Source organism: Mauremys reevesii, linkage group 6, assembly GCF_016161935.1.
Source record: "Mauremys reevesii isolate NIE-2019 linkage group 6, ASM1616193v1, whole genome shotgun sequence".
Taxonomy (NCBI): Eukaryota; Metazoa; Chordata; order Testudines; family Geoemydidae; genus Mauremys; species Mauremys reevesii.
This window is the reverse complement of record NC_052628.1, coordinates 115415841-115441431: the sequence shown is the minus strand read 5'-3', so window position 1 is coordinate 115441431 and position 25591 is coordinate 115415841. Positions and strand designations below refer to the sequence as shown.

The 25591-nt window shown below is 44.7% G+C and overlaps 1 protein-coding gene across 6 annotated transcripts in view; it reads left to right on the top strand.

Moving 5' to 3' along the window:
- Positions 1-25591, top strand: part of PALM2AKAP2 (PALM2 and AKAP2 fusion) — a 771069-nt gene that overhangs the window by 601716 nt on the left and 143762 nt on the right. Inside the window, exon 1 of one of the 6 annotated variants that reach the window (XM_039543352.1) lies at positions 12740-12904. The exons of 3 other annotated variants lie outside the window; for them this stretch is intronic. The gene's annotated coding sequence lies outside the window, so the exon portion shown is untranslated. Of the gene's footprint in view, positions 1-12739; positions 12905-16417; positions 16504-25591 lie in introns of those variants that run through there. 2 more of the 6 variants (XM_039543353.1, XM_039543354.1) reach the window with 2 other exon arrangements.

Here is a 25591-nt window from a genome sequence, read left to right as displayed (position 1 = left end):
GTCCTAGCCTCTTTAATCTTTCCTCATATGGGACCCTCTCTAAACCCCTAATCATTTTAGTTGCTCTTTTCTGAACCTTTTCTAGTGCTAGAATATCTTTTTTGAGGTGAGGAGACCACATCTGTACACAGTATTCGAGATGTGGGCGTACCATGGATTTATATAAGGGCAATAATATATTCTCAGTCTTATTCTCTATCCCCTTTTTAATTATTCCTAACATCCTGTTTGCTTTTTTGACCGCCTCTGCACACTGCGTGGACATCTTCAGAGAACTATCCACGATAACTCCAAGATCTTTTTCCTGACTCGTTGTAGCTAAATTAGCCCCCATCATGTTGTATGTATAGTTGGGGTTATTTTTTCCAATGTGCATTACTTTATATTTATCCACATTAAATTTCATTTGCCATTTTGTTGCCCAATCACTTAGTTTTGTGAGATCTTTTGAAGTTCTTCACAATCTGCTTTGGTCTTAACTATCTTGAGTAGTTTAGTGTCATCTGCAAACTTTGCCACCTCACTGATTACACCTTTCTCCAGATCATTTATGAATAAATTGAATAGGATTGGTCCTAGGACTGACCCTTGGGGAACACCACTAGTTACCCCTCTCCATTCTGAGAATTTACCATTAATTCCTACCCTTTGTTCCCTGTCCTTTAACCAGTTCTCAATCCATGAAAGGACCTTCCTTTTATCCCATGACAGCTTAATTTACGTAAGAGCCTTTGGTGAGGACCTTGTCAAAGGCTTTCTGGAAATCTAAGTACACTATGTCTACCGGATCCCCCTTGTCCACATGTTTGTTGACCTCTTCAAAGAACTCTAATAGATTAGTAAGACACGATTTCCCTTTACAGAAACCATGTTGACTATTGCTCAAGAGTTTGTTTTTCTATGTGTCTGACAATTTTATTCTTTACTATTGTTTCAACTAATTTGCCCGGTACCGACGTTAGACTTACCGGTCTGTAATTGCCAGGATCACCCCTAGAGCCCTTTTTAAATATTGGCGTTACATTAGCTAACTTCCAGTCATTGGGTACGAAGCCGATTTAAAGGACAGGTTACAAACCTTGGTTAATAGTTCCATAACTTCACATTTGAGTTCTTTCAGAACTCTTGGGTGAATGCCATCTGGTCCTGGTGACTTGTTAATGTTGAGTTTATCAATTAATTCCAAAACCTCCTCTAGTGACACTTCAATCTGTGACAGTTCCTCAGATTTGTCACCTACAAAAGCCAGCTCAGGTTTGGGAATCTCCCTAACATCCTCAGCCGTGAAGACTGAAGCAAAGAATCCATTTAGTTTCTCCGCAATGACTTTATCATCTTTAAGCGCTCCTTTTGTATTTTCATCATCAAGGGGCCCCACTGGTTGTTTAGCAGGCTTCCTGCTTCTGATGTACTTAAAAAACATTTTGTTATTACCTTTGGAGTTTTTGGCTAGCCATTCTTCAAACTCCTCTTTGGCTTTTCTTATTACACTCTTGCACTTAAGTTGGCAGTGTTTGTGCTCCTTTCTATTTGCCTCACTGGGATTTGATTTCCACTTTTTAAAGGAAGTCTTTTTATCTCTCACTGCTTCTTTTACATGGTTGTTAAGCCACGGTGGCTCTTTTTAGTTCTTTTACTGTTTTTCTTAATTTGGGGTATACATTGAAGTTGGGCCTCTATTATGGTGTCTTTAAAAAGGGCCCACGCAACTTGCAGGGATTTCACTTTAGTCAATGTACCTTTTAACTTTTGTCTAACTAACCCCCTCATTTTTGTATAGTTCCCCCTTTTGAAATTAAAGGCCACAGTGTTGGGCAGTTGAGATGTTCTTCCCACCACAGGGATGTTGAATGCTATTGTATTATGGTCACTATTTCCAAGCGGTCCTGCTACAGTTACCTCTTGGACCAGCTCCTGCGCTCCACTCAGGATTAAATCTAGAGTCGCCTCTCCCCTTGTGGGTTCCCGTACCAGCTGCTCCATGAAGCAGTCATTTAAAGTATCGAGAAATTTTATCTCTGCATTTCGCCCTGAAGTGAAATGTTCCCAGTCAATATGGGGATAATTGAAATCCCCCACTATTATTGGATTCTTAATTTTGATAGCCTCTCTAATTTCCCTTAGCATTTCATCATCACTATTACTGTCCTGGTCAGGTGGTCGATAATAGATCCCTACTGTTATATTTTTACTAGAGCATGAAATTTCTATCCATAGAGACTCTATGGAACCTGTGGATTCGCCTAAGATTTTTACTTCATTTGAATCTACACTTTCTTTAACATATAGTGCCACTCCTCCCCCTGCACGGCCTGTTCTGTCCTTCTGATATATTTTGTACCCGGAATGATTGTGTCCCATTGATTGGTCTCAGTCCACCAGGTTTCTGTGATGCCTATTATATCTATATCTTCCTTTATCACAAGGCACTCTAGTTCACCCATCTTATTATTTAGACTTCTGGCATTTGTGTACAAGCACTTTAAAAACTTGTCCCTGTTTATTAGCCTGCCTTTTTCTGATGTGCCAGATTCTTTTTTATGTGATTGTTTATCATCTGATCCGCCCTTACATTATACTTCTCATTCCTCTGCTCCTGACTATAACCTGGAGATTCTCTATCATCAGACTCTCCCCTAAGAGAAGTCTGTGTCCGATCCACACGCTCCTCTGCAGCAGTCGGCTTTCCCCCATCTCCTAGTTTAAAAACTGCTCTACAACCTTTTTAATGTTTAGTGCCAGCAGTCTGGTTCCACTTTGGTTTAGGTGGAGCCCATCTCTCCTGTATAGGCTCCTCCCATCCCAGAAGTTTCCCCAGTTCCTAATGAACGTGAACCCCTCCTCTCTACACCATCGTCTCATCCACGCATTGAGACTCTGCAGCTCTGCCTGCCTACCTGGCCCTGCGCGTGGAACTGGGAGCATTTCTGAAAATGCCACCATAGAGGTCCTGGATTTCAGTCTCTTCCCTAGCAGCCTAAATTTGGCTTCCAGGACATCTCTCCTACCCTTCCCTATGTCATTGGTACCTACATGTACCACGACCACCGGCTCCTCCCCGGCACTACACATAAGTCTATCTAGATGCCTCGAGAGATCCGCAACCTTTGCACCAGGCAGGCACGTCACCATACGGTTCTCCCGGTCATCACAGACCCAGCTATCTACATTTCTAATAATCGAATCTCCCATTACTAACACCTGCCTTTTCCTAGAAACTGGAGTTCCCTCCCCCGGAGAGGCAACCTCAGTGCGAGAGGCAACCCCAGAACCATCTGGAAGGACGGTCCCAACTATGGGAAGGTTTCCCTCTGCTCCCATTGACTGCTCTACTTCCCTGGGCCCTTCTTCCTCCTCAACAGCACAGGAGCTGTCTAAGCGGAGGTGGGACAATTCTACAGTGTCCCGGAAGGCCTCATCAACATACCTCTCTGCCTCTCTCAGCTCCTCCAGTTCCGCCACCCTGGCCTCCAAAGTCCGTACATGGTCTCTGAGGGTCAGGAGCTCCTTGCACCGACTGCACACATACGCCACCCGCCCACAGGGCAGGTAATCATACATGCAACAGTCAGTGCAATAAACTGGATAACCCCCACTCTGCTGCTGGGCTTCTGCCTGCATTGTCTCCTAGTTAGTGAAAGGGTGGTTTACGGAAGTGGTTTTGGAATGTGGTTCGGTTTACAGGTTTTAGGGGGGGGCCACGGGGAAGGGGTTAGGGCTGGCGAGGGGCTCCCACTCCCTTCCCACTCCCCTTCTAAACTCCCTTGCGAAACTCCCTGTTAGCAGCCCCTGTTCGCAAAGCTGGATGTAGATGTAGATGTCCTATTGATAGGGAAGAGAGCTTAGTTTATGAAGATTTGTATTCTAGTATGTAAAATTCAGGAGCTTTAGAGGTATTCGAGATTAGCAGCATGGAGCCAGAAAAGGTTAGTGATATGGCTTAGCACTTTAAAAAATGATATTAAGAGTCTTACTGTTCATCTTTAAAGACATAAATAACGTAGAATCAATTAACGTGTGCAACTGTCTTTCCTGTTATGGCCAAGGTCAGCAATGTTGATGAATCAGAATTGTCCTCTGGTTACAATAAGGATAAACATTCCATGAGCAATGGATGATTTTTTACTAATAGCTTACAGACATGATATTGCAAATATTTAAAACTACGAGGGTTTTGAGAGCTTGCAACCCTAAGTCTTTATTTCAGTGCTGGTGGAGGTAAATGGAGGAATTCCCTTGGATATGAAAGGTTTTGAAGTCCTTAATTTCTCAAAGCTAATAGAATATATACAATTTGTAGGATAAGCACTTCTCTTCAGTGTGGCGAAGCCAGCTCCTGCAACAGCACAGGCTCCATTACCCTCTGTCTGAGCAATGTAAAGGTGAGCAATGCCTCTACACAGGCAGGAATCTGAGCTCATCCACCTCAAATGTTGTCTGAATGGTCTATTATGCAGCCACATGTACATTATTTTAAAGGCCTACCTCCAACTTCTGTCTGTCTCCTTCTCCTCTGGCCCTCCAGCCTGTTGGGGTGTCTCAGGGTTTTCTCTTTGACTATCTCCTTTCCTCTCTGCACTCTATCCTTGGCCAGCTTCATCTGGTCACACTACTTCAGCTATTGCCTATCACCCCTATATTAATGAATTCTTGATCTAGCGCTTCACCCCATATTCTTCCCTTCCATTCAGCCTCATCTCCCCTTGCCTCTGTCTTCCTAGATGCCCTACCACCATGCCAAAATTAAAATGGCACAGAATAAACTCCTCCTTCCCCCCCGCATCCTATGTCACACCTGTATTTATTTCTCCTTTTCTCTTTTCTGTCACTGCTGTTGACTTGATAACCTCCCTGTTCCTCAGCCTAGCCATTGTCTTAACTTAATAAATGCACTCTCCTTCTCATCCCACATTCTGGCTTTAAAGCCTGCCAGTTTTTCTGCTATACCTCTTCCAAAATCCACCTGTTCCTCCCCATTTTGATCACTGAGGAGGACCTTCTCACCTTGACTACTGCAACCTCCTCTCAAATCTCTTTTGTGCTACTCTAATCACATCCCAACTCTTCAAAGCCTCTAAGTAGCTTCCCCTCACTTTTTACACCAAATAGAGGCAATAGCTTATGCTTCAAGTCAATTGAAGTTTGTTAGTTCCTACAAGCCCCTCATTTCATTTCCTGTAATTTTCCCTACTTGATCCTGCCAAAGCTCCATAACTGCCCCTTTCAATTATATCTGTGACCTGTATCTTCCCTCAGGGTGACCCTTAATCTTGGAACCACCATCTTAGTCCAGTCAATAACTCAACTCTCATTATTTATACTGAGAGCACATAACAGTCCCAATTAGGGATCAGTGCCTCATTGTATTAAGTGCTGTAAATATACATCATAACAAGACCGTCTCTGCCCCACAGAAATTGCAATCTAAGTAGAGTTGTATTTGTGTTGGTACCAGGGTTAGAGATACAAGGTGGGTGAGGTAATCTTCTATACACAGAATATGCTCTGAGGCAGTCCAAGATGCAATGTCACACTCAAAACAGTCTTCACTAAACAAGGCCGCTTCCTCAAAAAAGCAGATCACATATGGAACGAGACACCCAAATGCTCTCAGAGAACCTGCTTTAAGGAAAAAAGACCCCACACCTCAAATTGTCACTGGAATTCACAGAGGATCTCATTAAACAATTACAACCCATACTGGATGGTGATCCCATCCAGACAGAAATCTTTCCCAAATCTCTCTCTCTTCAAACGCCTCTTCCCTCCCATCCCAACCTCATGAATGGTGTCTTGCAACATGTTAAGCAAATTTAATTAACAGTCTGTTCCACTTTGTATTTAGCTGTGACACTCTGGGCTTGTCTACACTTAAAATTCTGCTGTAGCACTTTTTAGTATAGTAGACACTGCCTCCATCTCCAGGAGGGGTTCTTCCATCCACATAGTTAATCCACCTTCAGAGGCGGCAGCTAGATGAACAGAAGATTTCTTCCATTGACCTAGTACTATCTGCATCGGTGGGGTTAACTACACCAAGGGCTGTGTGTGGATTTTTTCACACCTCTGAGCGCTGTAGCTGGACCAACCTAACTTGTCCGTCTACAACAGGCCTTAGGGTATCTACCTTTCCCACACCTGAAGAAGAGCTCTGTGTAAGCTCACAACCTTCTCTCACTAACCGCAGCTGGTCCAATAAAATATTTTACCTCACCCATTTGTCAGGCTAAGACTCTTATCTTTCAAGTCTCTCTCATTTATAACCATTTGCTTTAAATGTGTCTCTAATCCATCATTCTCTTCCCCTTCTACAAGAGTTTATGATAATGGTAATAAACTGCTTTTGTTTTGCCTGCAGTAGTAGGGGTTGGTGACTGATTATACTCCAGCACTTTCAAATATCAAAAACCCTGAGGGGACTGGATGCGTGTGGTGGGGGGAGGGGAGGGAAGGAGGGAAAAAACAGCCACCCCCAGCATTTCCTTGCTGGGAAGTACAAGCAGGCTCCAGAGCTGCCTTTGCACCAGAAAGCCTAACGCACTTTGGCTGCTCCAGGACAACATTGCTTTATCCCCTGTAGACAACTTTATATTACATCTTTTCTTCTCTCTCTCCTCCCCTCCCCCGCCCCGCCCAGTGATTAGTGACTGAAATCCACCATCTCTGTTTCAATAGGGACTTGAGCCACTGAAGTCAATGGAAAGACTTCCATTGGGCTTTGAATAAGCTCCTCTGTCCACAAACTATTGATACTTATTGTAACAATATATTTTATATAGTGTAGAGAAGCTACTGAACTTCTCTCTTAAAAATGTTTTTTAAAATCTCTTGTGAGCTGATTAGACAGAGGAACAATGTGTAATAGCACAGAACTGGCGAAATATTGACGTTTGTGAATACCTTGCCCAAGCTGGAGAGGTGGTGTGTGTTTTGTAATATGTGGCAGTACGGTGTGATATGCTGTTGTGCTTATATAGTGCTATCTAGGTAGGTGGTAACTCAAAACTCTACCACAAATTCACTTCTTCCCACAGAGAGCTTGCAGACTAGTTTAGGCATGTATGCTACATGGGACTGGGGAGAGAAGATGGAGACATCTCAGTGACATCAGCATAGGATGGGTTCTTGCAAGAAGCAGGCTTGGAAGGATGGAGGGAGGTGGTTGTTGGCTGAAGAGGAAATTGCTGGTTCTCGGGGACAGGAATGGCATAAAAGATACAAAGTCAACACTGGAGGAAGGAAACAGAGTGACAGAGGCGTAGAAGAAGTCAGAGCATAGGCTGGAATGGAATTGTGCAGAGATTTACATAACTTTTATTGCCATGGATGTGTGATGACTGCACTACCCAAAATTGGGAATTGCCATGAGTGAGGTATGCAATTGTTCCCAAACAAGGTGCAGTAAAACTCGTATCATGCCACATCATGTGTTATAGATTTCTTGGGGTGGGTTGGTTGGCTGGCTTATTTGCTCTAGAGGCAGAGGGAAGCTGAGGGCCGAATGGTGGGACTGCCTTCTGGGAAAAATGATTTCATGTTGACGTCAAGTGCAGAATAAAGTAACTTCATTCTGGTGGATCCCACTATGAATAGTTATCCACTCTGGGACTGTTAACTACAGCATGTGGATGTGTAAAGATTAGGTTTGTAACTTGATGGTTGATGGGTTCACTACCCCCACCCCCAACACTGAAGTCAATGGGACCACTTGTACCTGGCTGCATGATCAGGCTTTGTGATGCACAAACATGCAGTAAGATGGATATGTTTCAGAGTAGCAGCCATGTTAGTCTGTATCTGCAAAAAGAACAGAAGTTCTTGTGGCACCTTAGAGACTAACAAATTTATTTGAGCATAAGCTTTCGTGGGCTACAGCCCACTTCTTCAGATGCATAGAATGGAACATAGATATAGATATAGATATAGATACACACACACACACACACACACACACACAGAGCATGAAAAGGTGGGAGTTGTAATTCCTTCAGGGCAGGGACTGTCTTTTATATCTCAATAGACAAGGAAAGTCACTCTCTCTTCTTAAGTCATGTAGTAGGTTAATGACAGAGCCAGGAATAGGGCTCCTGCCTCCCACACCTGTTCTGTATCCATCAGACCATAATGCTTCTCTGTAATATTGAGCAGTCTACACTTGTGTTGAATATAAAGCACTTCTGAATGTGACCTCCAGATTTCTCACAGCACTTATGCTAACTAACTGACTGGATCACTGAATTCATTGGGCTCTTAGGGAATGCACAGAGAACACGCAGGAGTTCCATTTTCCTTTCATATCCATAGCACTGCAAAACTGTGTTCCTTCACTCAAATTATCACCATATCAGTCTGAGCTTGGGGTGGGGGGGAGATTCTAATTGCCAACTTTCTGGCAGCTAATTTAAGACTTTAATCTGCATTACAAGAAAAACCTGTTCCTCCTCTTCATGAAAATTGAGGATGGAGACGAACAGATAAGGCATCACATTTCATTGCCACGTTTCCTTTCCTTTTGTAATGGGAGAAGACATGAGAAAAGAGGTCCCTGCTCCTTACTGAGAAGTAAACCGAGACTCAATGCCCCATCATTACAACAGCTCACTACAGCTACTCGATCACAGTCAAGGATGCAGCAGCCTTTGTGGGGGTGGTGTGCACCCTCTCCCATGTAAGTCTCTGACATCCACTCCTCCCCAGACCTGATTGGAAATGCACTCTTGCATTAGGGCACTTCCCTGGCTACTATGAAGATTGCAGAACAGTGCTGCCCCGCACACTCATCCAAAGCATACAGGGCCTTCCATGACCACATGAGTCATAAATAGGGCATTTTCCCATCCTTGGGTATTCAGCCCAATACTGGGCCCTACAATAGTTGTACTGAAAGAATTTCTTCCTTTGAGATGTTCCCAACATATTCCCCAGTTTAAGGGTATGCCTGCCTGCCCAGCAGAATTGTTCAAAACTGAAGGTACAGTCTTGGTGTAATCATTGTACATGTGAACAAAATGTGTTTCACTGAACTCCTGTGGTGTCACTAAATGTTTCCATTGTTACTGAAGGGAGGGCTCAGAGTCATGTCAAGATTTCAATCTTGCGGCATGGCAGTGTGGGCCACTAACTGCCAGGATGGAGGAGGGATATGACTTCTGCTTTGCCTAGGGTGACCAGATGAGATGAAGAAAATATTGGGACACATTGGGGGGGGGGGGGGATCTGCTGGTGGAGAGGAAAAAAAAAACAGAGTTGCTGGTGGAGCAACATATGGGGAACAAGTTGCATCCCGACCAAAGATTGGTTGGGACACGGAACAACCACCCAAATATTGGGATGGTCCTGATTTTATTGGGACGTCTGCTCACCCTAGCTTTCCCCCTTTCTCACTTCCTTTGCCATTCCTTCCTCTGTCTTTCACCCTGCCCAAGTCGAGGAAATCATTGTTACTAAGTCAGTAAATGTTCCAGTTCTGTTTCTACCAGTGGCTGAGGCCGCAGCTGACGACAGGTAGATTATGACCTAGATCAGCTGATGTGGCAGAGAGAAAGTGAGTAGAAGTAAGCACTGTTATGTGTTTAAAAGGAAGCCCTTTCTTCTCATAGAATTAATGGAGGTTTTGTAGCTGTAGTTCCCATTGACTTAGGATGTCCAAGATCTACTGTGATCTGATTTCCCTAAGAGCAGAGATGACCCAGGCCTGCCTATAGTGTGTGTGTGCCCATTCACGGGGGCAGAGAGGGCAGCTGGCTTCAGCAGTGTTACTATGCATGCTCAGTCTATGCCAAGCAGCATATCTGGGGGGCGGGGGAGAGCATCTGATCCCCTATGTTGCCCCCCACGTATCACCTCTGCCTGAGCATGTGATGTTATTGAAAATGGGCTAAATCCTACAGTCCTTACTCAGGGCTGAATCATCCCTTCTGTGGGAAAAGCTGCAAAAAGCCATGCTACTTTTAATTTGGGGCACTTCTATGGGAGTATCGTGTCAGAAGCAAAATGAGATTTTCCCCATCCCTATACATTGGGCAGGTAGGCATGATTTGCTGATATCCCAATATCCATAAGAAAATCCTCCATGTTTGGAGACCTCCACAGAGGATGCGCTTCCAGGGCATTCAGGCAGATGCTCCATAGGACTGCCCCAGCCTCTCTCTCACCAAGTGCAGGATGGGGGTCTCAAGATCCCTTTCCAAAAGCATACAGGAATGAGGAAAGCCAATGTTTCTTGCAAATCAGCATTATCTGGGCCTGTAAAATGCCCACTGATTTAAGGGAGAACAATAGTAGGGATAGTGCTACATCTCTTCCGAAACCCTGAAGGACCAAAAGTAGGCATGAGGCTTCTGTGGAAAAAAAGTCACTTAAGAAAAAAAATCTGCCCTTGCTGACCACTGGACTAATTTTGCAGACATTATATATTCTTCTTACCTTTCAAGGCACTTTTGGGACAATGTGCATTGATGTCCTCATTCACTTGTCAGGCAAAATTCTCATTTGCTTTCCAAGAAAAAGTTAGAATTGGTTACAATCTGGCAAAGAGTCATCTCTTCTTCCTGCCTTTAGCGTCAGCTACGGCAGTTATCTGAATCTCTGCAAGCAAGGCGTATAATATTAACAAAATGCATCTTTAAAACCAAAATTTTAAGACATCATTTTCTTCCGCTGTTGTAACTGTTAAAAATGCAAATTAAAAACAATAGGCAGAACTCATTTGAAATATGCGTGCTGAAATATCACTTGATTTCCTCTGTGGTGTATTATCTGTGCCCTGCTTCATTAATACTAATTAAACGCTTCCCTGCTGTAAGGAGTAAAATATCGAAACAGCATCAGGGTTACTTGCTATATTGCTTCTGCTAATAAAACAAAACTCCATGTTGCACTTGTACAATTTAATCTAATTCAGTACTGGGGCAGTAAAATGGGGGTGGGCTGGGGTGCTGTACTGAAGATTCAGAAATATCTGTTAATCTCTTTGGAGTTGCAGCATCTTCAGCTCTTATAAAGGTCACACTTTTCTTTTGAGTTCTTTTTATTCACCTTCTGCTTTCCAAGCCTTTAGGGCACACTTGCATCATGTTGTCAAGCTTTTCTCTCCAACCGCAAGGATTAGCAACTTACTACTTTACTTGGTGTTGTTTTTTTTATGAAATCTGAGATTCTATGATCCCAACAGCTGCAGTGTTAAGAAAAACACCAAATCTTTGTAATATAGTCATGACAGTTGGCAACATCTGATGTTTCTCTTCTATCTTCCTCCAACATCATCTTTGTCCGTGATCCTCATGTGCCTATGCACGTCATAACTTGGCCTGCACAGCTATACAAGGGAGTAAGGGAGGGTAAGACCTCCTCTTATAAACCTGTGTGAGCTATCCAGACCTTTGATCCAGGCAGAAAGGAGTAGGCAGGGACTGTGTGCCCGCTTGCTTCCTGCTGCAATCAGGTGAGCAGAGAGAGGAACAGGCTTGGTTCTATCTGTCCCATTCACTGCCAGCACAGGTGGATGGGGATGGGAGAGGGGAGAGATGTAATTTACTGCTGGGTCATTCACAACTTCCCACTCTGCAGTTCCTTCCCACAGCAAGAAGAAAGCAGGGGAGGAACTGCTACTTTCAGGGATATATGAGTCAAGGTGCCTTCAGGAGTGGTGCAGTTCAACTACTGCTTCCTCAGGTCTGGGCCTACAGGATCAATCCCGCCCACGATGTATTCTCATGCTGCAATTTAGTATATTTAGTATTAGTACCTAAGACCCTCAGCCCTAGAGCAGCACCCCCCTATGCTCGGCACAGTACAAATGCAGAACAAAAAGCTGGTCTGTGTCCCAAAGAAAACTAAGGGTCTGTCTGTGCTGCAGGCACAGGGTGTGATTAGGGTGCTCTTTGGGGCAGCGTGTGATTGCAGCATGAGTAACCACACCCAGATCGCTCCATCGGGTTGGGACAGGGAGCAGGGAAGTTGCAGTAGTGTGCACTTGTGTGGACTAGACCTGTGAGTATATTCATATGTGGGGTACAGCGGAGCCATATCCTAATTATAAAACAAGGGCCAAGAGCTGGATGCAGACAGAGGGGGGAGCACCGTTCACTGCGGCAAAAATCTTGTGTCAGCAGGACTCTAGGGTAGGATTTAGGTTTAAATCACATCTAACAGCTTCATGGACTTTCTTCCACCCTCCAGCAGCCCTGGCCTGAGACTTCCCAGCCACGGGGGCATGGATTTGCCTTCTCCCCTTGAGCGCCAGCATTGAGTGGCAACCCTGACCTTTGCCCAGGCATCTCCCCCTTAGGGTGACCAGCTGTCCTGATTTTACAGGGACAGTCCCGATTTCTGGGTCTCTTTCTTATATAGGCTCCTATTACCCCCCACCCCCGTCCTGAGTTTTCACATTGGCTGTCTGGTCACACACACACCCCCCCATCGCCACCAGGACTAGCAGCCAGGAGGCCCCGCTAGCCCGGGTTCTGGCCACTCGTCCCAGCCTCAGGCCCTGCCCTGCCCCGCTGCCAGCCCCCGGAGGGGTCGGCGGGGCTAGTGGCCAGCAAGCTGCTGTAACCGGAGCCGGGTGGCGTCGCCTCAGCCCGGCTGCTGCGTGCTCGGGCGGCAGAGCCCGCGCTCCGCTCCCCTCCCCTCCGCCCCGCCGGCGCAGCGAGGCTGCTGGCTGGGCAGCCGCGGAGGAGGGACCGGGGGGAGGCGGCGGCAGCGGGTGAGCGGCCGCGGGGGCAGGGAAGGAGGGACGCGCCCACCCCCGGCGCGCAGGGGGCTGCCGCAGTTCGCTGAAGGGCTTCCCGGAGCCGGAGCGCCGCGGGAGCTGCGGGGCTGGAGCCGGAGCCTCCGGGGGCACCTCGGGCGCTGCAGCCCGCAGCCTCGCCGCGGGGGGACCGGGGCGGTCGCTGCAACCCGGGTAAGTCGCCCCCCCCCGGGTGCGCGCGGGGGGCGGGCGCGAGGTGCCCCAGGGTGGGAGCTGGGCTTGGCCCCAGGGGCCGCTGCAGCCCCACGCACGCGGGGAGGGTGGCGGGGCGCGGGACTCCGTGCCGCGGGGGCATTGCAAGCTGGGCCTTGGGGGGCGGCCGCTGTGGCGGGGAGGGGGCGCGGGCTGGATATTGGGGGGCTTGGGGTGAGGGGTTGTGTTCCGGGGTTCATGAGCAGCGCAGGGGCCGTCTTGGCGGGGGGAATAAACAGCGCCGGGCTTTGGGGTGCAAAGATTGCGCGGCTTAAGCGAGGGGAAGTTCCGCGGGCTGCATTTGGCTGTGACCTCCAGCTCTGCCTGGAAGGGGAAAGGGGGGTGGTGCAAGTGGGGTCTGCGGGGGGGAGTGGGGCTGGGCTGGGCTGGAGGAAGGCAGGCAGGCACCCTTGGGGGCTGTTTCCCCGCTGCTGGGGGGAAGCTGATTCGGTTTGGGCTGGAGGGGAGGTTCTGTTTAGGGGCAGTTTTTGTTTGCTCGGCTCGGCCATAGGAGGGCGATCGCTGAGTGGCGATGGAGGGCCGGGGGCAGTTGCGAGGAGGAGTCTGGTGGGGGCTTCCCGGGGGAGCAGAGCTGAGCTGAGAGGTGTGGGGCCAGGGGCACGGCTCGATGCGGTGGAGAGAGGGGAGCCGCCAGTGGCTGAACCCTCCATGTGTGCGGAATGTCAAACGCTCCCTGCTATTAATCTGCACCAGCGCGTTTCGCTGCTGCTGCGGGCACTCACCAGTCAGCTATTTTTATTAGTGTTTTAAAGGGCTGGAGGGTGTAGCCCGTGGGGGAGGTTAGCTAATGAAATCCATGCAGCAAGGATCCCGTGGAGTTCACTCCTACGGCTACAGCACAGCGCTTTCCCACTGGGGGTCCCCCCCGCAGTTCCTCCTTTCAAGTCCCCGCACATCCTCTGCATGCTCAGTACCGGCGTTTGCAAGGAGCGGATCCCACTCTGTTCTCTGGGAAGCTGCAAATCCCAGTTCAGTTCGCCTCCCTTTTTCAGCGCCGAGCTAGCAGGACCCCTTCAATCTTTTCTCCGCGCCCCGGCTTCCTTTGAACTTCCGAAAAGCCTTAAATGGAAATCCGTGGGAATTCTTAGCAGTCCTCCTCCACGAAAGACCAGGGGGCTCTTGGGAACAGATGAATAATATTTGCACATGTAGGTACAAAGGTCACTGGGAGGCAATGAGTTAATTATCGGATGGGAAATCTCGGTAGCACCCATGATAATTTGGGAGCTTTTCGAATTAGGTTATTTCTCTCAAGTGTTCCAAACTATCTTTATCTGCTTGGCAAATTATGCCATCCCTGGGTCATTGTGAAATAACACAGCACACTTGTTGCAGATTTGAAATGTTGAGGGTTTAATTGAACACTACTGTAATATAGACTTCCCCCACTACTTCATCCCCTATTTGTGTGGCACTTTTGAAGGTTATTCCGATGTCTGTGTAGGAGGGTTAAGAGCCACTGTGTATGAGCAACCACTTGAGTTACTTAATGGAATTAATCAGTGGCCAGAATGAGCAGTAGCAGTGTAAAGCCTTGTTGGGTTTCAGCCATAATCACTTATCAACCGCAGAAAATGTATGTTAAGGCAGTAACTTGTTTGAATGAATTCCCTGAGTCTGCTAGTGAAAGGGAAGTGTTTTTATTTTGAGACGTGATTAACATTTCAGCATTGTAATGAAATGCTGGATTCTAGCATTATCTCATAGCTCAGGTATGCCCATTGATATTCATGTCTGGTGAGTGCTTTGCAAGGGTTTTGCATAGCTGATAGGGATTTATTTCATTTCCACAATTATATTGTGTTGACTCAACTGCCTTGGCTCTATAAGGCTGCTTAATTTTTTTTTAAATGAGTGCGAGTTGATTCATATCTTACTAGCTCACGATGTTTTAAGTCACTACACACAGCTGAGAATGAAGCACTGGGACACTTAAGATATTTGTTTAACATTCATTGTGCACATTCTTGAAAAGTCAGTGCATGGGTGAGTTTTTTGTTTAATTTCATTGCACAGCTGTGTGTCAGCCTGTATTTTTTACTTTGATAGCCCCATCTGATTTTATTTCTGTACTAATTGGAAATTTTTAATGCAGATATAATATAAATATATAGAGATATACCTATCTCATAGAGCTGGAAGGGATCCTGAAGGATCATTGAATCCAGCCCCCTGCCTTCACTAGCAGGACCAAGCACTGATTTTGCCCCAGATCCCTAAGCGGCCCCCTCAAGAATTGAACTCACAAGCCTGGGTTTAGCAGGCTAATGCTCAAACCACTGAGCTATTCTTCCCCCTCCTCCATTTTGAGATAAACAGTAAAACAATTTCCTATTAGTTTTAGAACACCTGCTCAAAGATTGTTTTACATGATGACCCATGTGAGCTCTTAAGTAAATTAAACCATGTAGGTGTCTTTTAATAGCACAGATAAGTAGCAGTAGTTCATGGAGGTTTCTGTATAAACTGATGATTTTTCCCTTTCTCAGTGTATATGCAACTTCAGTACTAAGAAGAGCTGTATGTGTACATTTTGAGTCTGATTCTGCTTTCTTTGCACACTCAATTTCATGTACAAGGAATATAAGACCAGGCCCCTTAAGGGGTTAAAAATGCCCCTAGGAACGGAAGCACCGAGAAGACCTTGCTTTAGAATCTTGAGAAGCTGATGTATATTTTGGGAGTGGGATGGATTAATTCATTCCAGTTTTTGTCTAGCTTTCCAACATTGAAGCAAGTCAGTCCTGCAGTTAGGAACACACAGCTCTGAATTAGTAAGCTATACAGATACTGTATTTGTGGCAAGCTTCGTCAGGAAACGAATTGCCTTTGTAACATGCATAATGCAACATCCACTGTTATCCCTACTATTACCATTCTCGCTGTGATTTTGAAATTTCAGCATACTGAACTGTTCATTTGCAGCTGGGCCGCTCTGACTTCAGCTGACCAGCAATTTGCACATTTGCAGTACTTGAGTTCAAGCTGCCAAGATTCTTTAATTAATTAATTAATTTTACTGGCTGTCTCTCTGCTAGCAGTCTGTACTGATGGAATGTTTCTTAATTTGCATGGTGCAATACTACGTGTGAGAATATTAAATGACTGGAGGTTTATGAGAGGAATTTATTGTACACAATAAAATAACCGAAGAATAGATTTGTCCTGCAAATCTAGATGAATGGACAATTTTCTTTAAAAATACACATGCATCTTCATTTAGTTCAGCCCATTGCCATCAGTAAAATACTTCTCCATAGCCCACAAAGAACTAAACCCTTCACACTTAACCAATTCACCCCAACACCATGCAGAAAGGCTGGATAAACAGACTATGCAGCTGGCCTTGAAGGTCAACAAAGTTGGGCTATCAGAACAATGGGTCAAGAACTTTGCACTGAGAATATCTTGCTCCCTTTGCCAGATGAATATACAGGATTGTCTGCGTGTTCTCAGCTATGCCACCTGCCAGGTTATAAGAAGTTGTTTGCAGTGTGTAGCCGTATTGGTTCCAGGATATTAGAGAAAAGGTGGGTGAGGTAATATCTTTGATTGGACCAACTTCTGCTGGTGAAAGAGAGACGCTTTCAACATGGAGGTGTTCTTCAGGTCTGGGAAAAGGGCTCAATGTCACAGCTAGATAAAAGGTGGAACAGATTGTTTAGCACAGGAGTTCTCACAACGAATTATTTGGTGGCCTCTGAGCACAGCCACCAACTCTTGCTGGTGGCCACGCTGACAATTTTTCCTAAAATACTTGATTAACTTTAGGAAAAATAAATAAACATGCACATATACAGGTCCAAAGCATTGTCATTTATTTATGTAGGGTTTTTTCAGACTCCAGTAATAAAAATAATTTACATTTGTTGTTGTTCTTTACTGGACCTAAACAGAATAGAAACACAAATAAGGCACTTTGCATGTTCTTGTCTTTTTTTGTTGTTGTTGTTTCTTGGGCTTTTTTTGGTGGTGCTTTTTTTGTTCTCTTTCCCCTAAGACTTGCTAGCTGGTAAGTCTTCTGCTGTGAAAAGTGATATTTGTACGTTTCTTAATATCACTTTTCCCAGAAAATGTACTGAGCCCCGGCAAGCCCTGGGACAGATTAATAGGAGGCAGTGAGGCCCAGGGACGATGGCATGGGTGGTTAGCCTGGGGGTGAAGCCTGGAACCAGAGCCAGCCACTGTGTGGCTGGAGTCCAGAGCTCCGTGGCTGAAGCCTGCCTCCCCTACCCTTGGAAAAGTGGGGAATTCACCATCTACATGCACCTCCAGCGTTTGTGTCTCTGGAGGCGGGCAGGGCTGCTGGCTGCCCTGGGAGAGGGGCCACTGTTTTGTGCCCCTCCATCACAGCCCAGGAGGCTGTGGCCGCAAGAAAAGTGGCCACATTTGAGAAACACTGGACTCAGATTGCTTCCCACACTAGTGTAAATCAGGGGTAAATTCCTTGAAGTTGGTGCAGTTAATCCTGGGATAAAAACTGTGTGAGTGACGAACAGGACTTTGGCTATGTGTACACTTGTCTGTAAAACATATGTTGCTCAGGGATATGAAAAAACACACCCTTGACTGACATAAGTTACACCGCCAGAAGCGCCGGTGTGGACATTGCTTTGTCGGGGGAAAACGCTCTCCTGCCAGCATATCTACTGCCACTTTTTGGGGGTGGTTTAATTATGTCAACGGGACAGCTCTCTCCTATCAGCTTAGAGTGGCTACACGGGAGATCTTACAGCACTGCAGCTGCGTCTGTAAACGTAGCATAGTAGAACGGGACGGGGGTTGGGGCATGGGGAGAGGCTCAGCGGGTGCAGGCTCCGAGCAGCACTTAGCTCAAGTGGCTCCCAGAATGTCCCTTCTCTGGCTCCCACGTGGAGGCACGGCCAGGCGGCTCTGCACGCTGCCCCATCCACGGGCACCGTCCCTGCAGCTCCCATTGGAGTGTGTAGGAGCCGGAGCAGGGCCATGCCGTGGCTTCCGGGAGCCGCATGGTGAGGCTCTGACCCAGCACCGTGGCCAGACCGCTGTAGCGGGGCCGAGCCGTGTGGTGCAGCACGTGGGCCAGCTTAAAATGGCTTGTGGGCCGGATCTTACACGCGAGCCATAATTTGTCCACCCCTGGACTATATGCTGAAAAATGCAGTAGGTCTTCAATTGGTATAATTCCTATCTACCAGTGTGCCAAAATGGTTGATACTTGTTTTCAATATCTCAAGAATTTTAAACGCTCTCTCCTAAAGGTATTTTTAAATCAAGGGTTGTATATGTTTCATGGCTGTATTGCTATGGCAAATTAGTATTCTACATCAGCCCACTCCATCCTTCCAAAGGATAAGTCATTAATTAATTTTGTAGCAAGACAAATGCAGATTAGCAAAGTTCACATTCATCTAAATCATAAGCGAACAGCATTAAGAAAATATATCACAGCTATAGAAAATCTGCCTTCCTGTCCTTGGATTCTTTTGCTGGCATGGAAAGTTCAGATCGTTCACCTCTGTCAGGAGGTGGGAGATAGAAGGGTGATCTGGGGGTTAAGGCATTGGACTGGGGTTCACATTCAATTGCCCAAGGTCACAGACTTCAAGTGTCGCTTTGGGCGAATTCTTAGGGTGGAATTGTCATAAGGACCTAGCTTTGCTTCCACTGAAACCAATCACAAAACTCCCACGTACTTCAGTGGGGGAAGTGTTGAATCAGTCCCGAGTGCATCTGTAAATCTCATCTTTAGACCCCAATTCAACAAGGTACTTAACCATATACATAATTTCAATCATATGTGTAGTCCATCCAACTTCAGTGGGACTGCATGAGGATTGAATATCTTCGAATAGGGGCCTTAAATCTTTCCGTGCCTCAGGACATCTGTAAAAGGGAGATAATGGCTTTTCTGACTTCTCTATTTAGATTGCAAGCTCTTCAGGGCAGGACTGTCTGTTGTTTGCACAGCTTCAAAGGGGCTCCAATCTCATTTGGTGCCTGAAGACTGTAATCCTAATAAAAAGATCGTACTGCAATTTGGGTCCAAAATGATGGCATAACAGTCTGTAGGGTTTTTTTTAAACAATGTTTTAAATGAGAAGTTTGTGATACTCTGCAAAATGTATCCTCTTTTTTGCTTCACTTTGTCAGAGTGTAACTCCAGATAAGCCCCCTCAAAATTAGGCAATTTCATCATCTGAACAAACCTTGATATTCAGTTATGGTTGCAGGGTTCAGTATTCTGCAGTCTTCACCCAATAACAATCCCATTGACTTCAATGGGAGTTCTGGCTGACTAAGGGCTTCGGATTCTCCTCTTTATCTGTTTAAACAGTGGAAACAATAGTGCGACTGAGAGGAAAAAGCAGCATTCAGGATAACTTCAGAGAAGTAGTAGAAAACAATTAAATCTAAAAGAATGATGATGCTGCTTTAAACGTGTTGCTCTGCACTACATCTTTATGTGACATGAGGCCAAAAGTGAGAGGTCCCCAGAGTTCTGTTGAGCAGGAAGAATGATTTCCTTGGGCCCTCATTAATAACGAGGAAAACCAATAATGCATTTTAAATAGGACAGGTTCCTTAAAAGAACATTAACTAAATCTTGAGAAGCGTCAGTAGGGTTACGTTAAAGATGGACGTGATCACTTGGGAAAACTTTAATATCTGGTTTTTGTTCACACTTGTTTTAGAATCTCCTTTGTAACGTTAGCTCATTGATTAAAGAGAGGAATTGTGGTCTAAGGAGGAATGATGTCTTTGTTAATAAACTGCGCTGGGACTAGAGATTTGAGTTCAGTCCCAGGCTCTGCCACAGGCTTCCTTTGTGACTTGGATAAGTCACTTAATCTCTCTGTTTCAGTTGTACCCAATGGAGATGTTAATATTGCCTTTGTCATGTCTACTTATATTGTAAACTCTTGGGGGCAGGAACTATATGTACAGTACCTAGCATATTTTTGGATGGAGTCTCCTGGAGCTGCTGGAATAATTAGAAAGGTATTTCTTTGTAAACCAAGGGGCTATCACTGTTTTTTTTTTTATACCGATCCTCATCGTGAAGTCATGTAATACTTGTGACATCACAGTTATTTCTGTGGCATCATAATATGTGATGTCATAAGCAAAACATGATCCCATTATGGGGGTGAATCAGAATGAAATCTAGGCTTTGAGAAGGCGAGATTTTATCTAAACACAAATATTTTCAACAAAAGCAAAAGTATCACGAATAATGTAGGTAAAATATAATACACCTTTACCCTGATATAACACGCCCCGATATAATGCAAATTTGAATATAACGGGAAAAGTAGCGCTCCGGGGGGGGGCCGGGCTGCGCACTCCAGCAGATCAAAGCAAGTTTGATATAACGCAGTTTCACCTATAACGCGGTAAGATTTTTTGGCTCCTGAGGACAGCGTTATATCGGGGTAGAGGTGTACGTTGCTCTTTGCTTTAGGCTCCACCCTAATCAAGTATTGTACCAGCACAGAAATCTTCTACATATAAATGTAACAAGCATTTCAAGGACTTAATGCCATGCTCTGCTAACTTTTAATTACATTTATGGTCATAACCACATTTACAGGATTAGCTGTGTAATGGTAAGGGCAATAAATATTAAAATACAGAAGCACAAAAATGCTAGTTATATATCTGTGTTCTGTGGTGCAGTGTTGTATGTAGAAAAATCCAATAACCTGCCTGAAGCTAATACCTTTTTTGATAGTTTCTTATTAACTTAACTGGGATCTGGTTTGGGTGTTCTGTTGATGGTATTACGACCATCATGCTGCTGCCCGTAGACGGCCATCGGGATCGGGACTCTGTTGCGTGCAGGGCTGTATCATTACAAAACTACTGGGCAGGCACAGTCTCTAGTGCGAGGTATTTCATATCTAGGTACATAGTGTTGTGTCACTGTAAACAAGGAGTTATTATCAACATCAGTGTGGATTTAGGGGAGAACATAATGGACACTCAGCTCTCTCAGTGATACGCATGATATTGGGAGCCTAGAACAAAAGAGGGGTTAAAATAGAATATGCTGCTTAAAGATCTATTATGGAGTATGTAGTAAGCAAGTTTTATGTATCATCCCCAAATGAATTACAGGGTTAAAGATGTGGGGAAAAAACCCTGAAGAAATTTTTATGGTGAGAAGTAACTTGATATTTTGTACAGAACAAGAGAGAGAGAGAGAGGGTTGAGATGCCATGGTGAGTGATAAGAGACACTTAGAAATACAGTAAAAAGTGAGACTGAGTACAGAGCAATTGAAAGGCTGACATTCAGCCCAGCCATAGAGAGTCAAAGATAAGGGCAAAAGTAAAATGATTCTCAAATACATCTCTTTTGGAAAAATACATACCCATCTTCATGCCCCAGAATGGCCTTGATGAAGATAGCCCTCGGCATCCAAAATCACATCATTCCGTGGTACAGGTGGGAATGTTAGACTGACTGTCTGTCTGTCTGTGTGTCTCTCTCTCTCTCTCTTACTTTTTTCGGAGCTTTGAGTAGGGTTTTAGCTGTGTAGCATTCACTGAAGTCAATGAAGGAACTTCCCCAGCTAAGCCCCTTGGCAACTCTTTGAGGATTTAGCCTAGACTTGTTTGGGTGGGAGGGTCAGCAAATGCAGCTGTATAAAAGCTTCCTAGTGACAGCTAATAGAGAAGGGGACTAAAGAGCAAGAGAGGAGGGTAGGGTAAATTATTAAATTCATTTCAGTGAAATATGCGTGGGAAAGAAGAGAATGTCCCTGTGCTTTGCTTGATTTAAGGGCTTGACTTCAAATATCTCTGTATCTCTGTATGAAATGGTTATAGAGGTACACTGATGTGCACATAGTTATACCAATATAAAGGTGACTTATATCAGTATAGGACAGAATAGTTAGACGTCTAACTTTTGTGTATAGAGAGAGTGATCCAAAAAACCCCTCAATCCCATCTGGCAAGGGGATTACAAGAATATCCTTATTCTGGGATTGTACATTCTGGTTCACCAAAAAGTGTCATCTGAGGTCTTGAATGAAAGCCAGGGTCACATTGGCCATTCATATTATTGTGAAATGTATGTAGCGATTCAATGGAAGAAGTTATGTATATATGCTGAAAATGTGTTTTAAAGTCTATATCAAGGCAGAGTTGACAAACAAGTTTTCTGTTGGAGAAAAGATGTTTGCTCCTCTGTCTCTCTGCATGTAAATTAAGCATTGTAAGCCAACACAATGGCGGCCCATCTACATGCGAAGTCAACGGAGATGTGAAATCTCCAGGAAAATAAGCCACAACGATTATCCTGGCTCTGAGTAAAAACAATGAACTTTGGGGATATAAGTAGAATGGAAAAAGACACCATTTTAGCCTGCATCAAGGAAGTAAATGGATGGCACGTTTATATTCATGAAAATGAGCTCTCTGCTTTCCTGGATGGAAGACGTTGCAAAAGACTTGGCTGAGATAGGACTTCTTTAAACAGAAGGCTAGCCTGTTAAGTTTAGATCCAAGAAAGTGTGTGTTACGATTTTGTTTTATATGTAACTCTTTTGTTTCCATTATCCTTATTCACAATCTTTTGACTCTTGAACCTTTAATAATAAATGTATCCTTGATTTCACCATAAATATATCTAAATGCTATGATGGTCAGATAGGTGCTGAATCACCCAAGCAGGTGTGTACACTCATCCCTTAGGACAGCAAACCTGTTTCTTTGAGTGTTCAGTGGATTAGGGGGGTCTGGACATGCACCTATTGTTAACCTGCAAGCAGGGTCGGTGCAAGGAAATTTCGCGCCCTAGGCGAAACTTCCACCTTGCGCCCTGCCTCCCCCAGCCCTGCGGCAGCCCCCCGCCCCCGTCCACCCTGAGGTGCCCCCACAACAGCTCCCAGGAGCTGTGCAGCACCTCCCCACCCCAGCTCACCTCTGCTCCGCCTCCTCCCCGAGCACGCCGCCCCCGCTCTAATTCTCCTCCCAGGCTTGCAGCGCCAAACAGCTGATTGGTGCCCCCAAATCTTGGCGCCCTAGGCAACCGCCTAGTTCGCCATAATGGTAGCACCGGCCCTGCCTGCAAGGCAAAGTAAGGGCTGGTATAGCCCGAAGGGGATTGTCTGGGTAGCTAACAGGCTGGAGGTGTCAGGGAGCTGATACGCAGTTAAGCATAAGCAAGTGTCCCTCTCACTGGAGGCTGGGGGGGGAGGACAAAATGACACTTATTTCTGGATACCCCTAGGTCAGTCACAGTGAGCCATAGGACATCTTTCTACTGGTGTAGCTGGCTTCACATTAGAGGTTGTACTGCGTTAATGATTGCAATGAAAAAAATGTATTTAAATTGGTACATGCGCACTCAGATTGTCTTAAGTTCCTTGCCTCGTTGGCATCAGGGCATGTTTAGTGATACAAATTTAGGCCAAGGGGTTACCAAGATCTAGCACCACCAGAAAAATGCCCCGCTTGCAAGATTTTCCCCCATTCTTGTAACTGTTTTAGTGCAGACCTGGGGAAAACCCGAGGGCAAGGAACCACATGGAATTGACATGAGTAGATCCACCTGAGCCTAACCAGCATCTGGCAGCAAGACCTAGCATCATAAGCCAATAATTAGCGCTAATGCACCAATGTCATTTTTTGCTGTGAATAAAAAGAGATTTCTTTGTTGAGGAAAAAGGGTGATTTGACCAAACATTATTGTGCCATCATTTTTTACCATATTTCATTCTGTTGAAATATAGAACTGTATTCCAAATACATTAAAGAGAACCAGAACTGTCAAAAGAGCCTTAAATCTCAAGCATACTTCTATTATGTTTTCTTGTAAATAGGTCACTTTCTTCCACCTTTTAAAGGCCCCCTGGAAAGTAAGCACAAGAAAAAATTCCTGCGGATACATTCATGAGAACAATACTCCCATGTTGTTATGGAAACTACTATCAGTGATTTCATAGATTTAATTTGACTTGATTTTAAAATACTTAGTTGCTTGCAAAGTGACAAGGAAATAGTGGGATGTGTCACAGATATGCAGTTCCAATTCTTCATATGTTTTTAATGTGAGTTGTACAGCACAGCTTATTTTCATCTGGAGAGGAACAGGCATGAATGTGGCAGACAAAAGAATCAGGACTTGAGAGAGACCATGATTCACTTGCAGAAAGATCAAATATATGTAGGGAGAAAAATAACAAAAACTTTTCAAACAAAATTTTAACTTTATGCAGTCAAGATTCAAACTGTAGCTGTTTAAATTGTTTGCAGCACATGATAAAGACAGACCAGACCATATCCTCAGCTGGGATAAATTGACATAGCTTCATTGACTTCAGTTGAGCAATGCCAAGTCAGATGAAGATCTGGCCTAATAAATATGTTCAAAGAATAGTAGTAAATTGTTTCTTTTTAATTAAGGATCAATAAGACATTCCTGCTCCTTGGACTACCGCTGCTACTTTTGGGGATTAGCAGGAGAAAAAACTAAATAAAGCAATGGCTAGAGTGGATCATTTCATTGGAGTCTCTTGCCAGTTGCATTTAAACTGACTCAAAAAAACACTTGAGTAAATATTATTCAAATTGTCTTAATTAAAGCTTTTTCTGAAAAACCACATTAGTCAACTTTTTTTCTCTGTATGGTACAGTGTGTCTGGTGGCACATTTCAGTACTAAAGTAGGCACAAAAGTAGCTCCCCCCCCGTTTTAATGCTATTTTTTTGCCCTTTGCAGCCTGGCTTTATGCTGGCATCCATTCCATGCCCCTGGATCTCCATTTTCATCAGACAAAATTGTATCTTAAGACTGCCTGTGTTAATCTTATATTCTGGAGACCTGGGTTCAAATCCTGACTTTGATCATAAGATTAATAGAATTTAGAAGTAGGAGGGAAATACTGACTTGGCCATTGAATATATCACTTGGCCGTTGCCAGATTGTTCAGTCATCTAGTGGAAACGACATAGATGGTCTCATCCTACTCCCTTGTAGATATAAACTCTGAGGGAAACCTTGGCCAAGCTTTTCAAACATGATTTAGTGATTGTGTGTGTCCAACTTGAGATGCCTTAAAGAGGCCTGATTTGTAGAGGGTGGGTGCACAGCACTTTTTGAAAACGAGGCCACTTTAATATATGTCAGGATGAAAATGTCTCACTTTTGAAAATCTTGGCTTTGGTTGTTGTTTTTGGAGGTTTTTTTTAACCTACTGATAAAGCCCCACATTTGGCATGCCACATAAACGCTACGTATCATGTACTCTGACATGCTTGATGGAGAGGAACAGGACTAAAACTGAGAGGGCGCTGTAGTTTGGTGAGGATACATTGCCAAAGAGTTCTCGAGAATGGTTTTAATTTTCAATAAAAATTAGGGGTAAAATTTAATTGAGTTCTTTGCTCAGAAGGCACTACAGCTTCTAATGACAGCTAATCATTGAAAGACTTTGTAGTTTACATCATGTTGAAATAACTCTAAGGAGGAACGTTCTGAGGGCAGTGTTAGAGCTGGAGTTGTGACTGGAAAGATGGCAAGAGATTAGATCATATTTACTAATTCTTGGAGCCAGATTCAGAGAAACATGCTCATTGAGCCAGACCTAGCCAATCTATCTCACTCCGCGAGTGCGCCCATTGATTTCAGTAAGGTA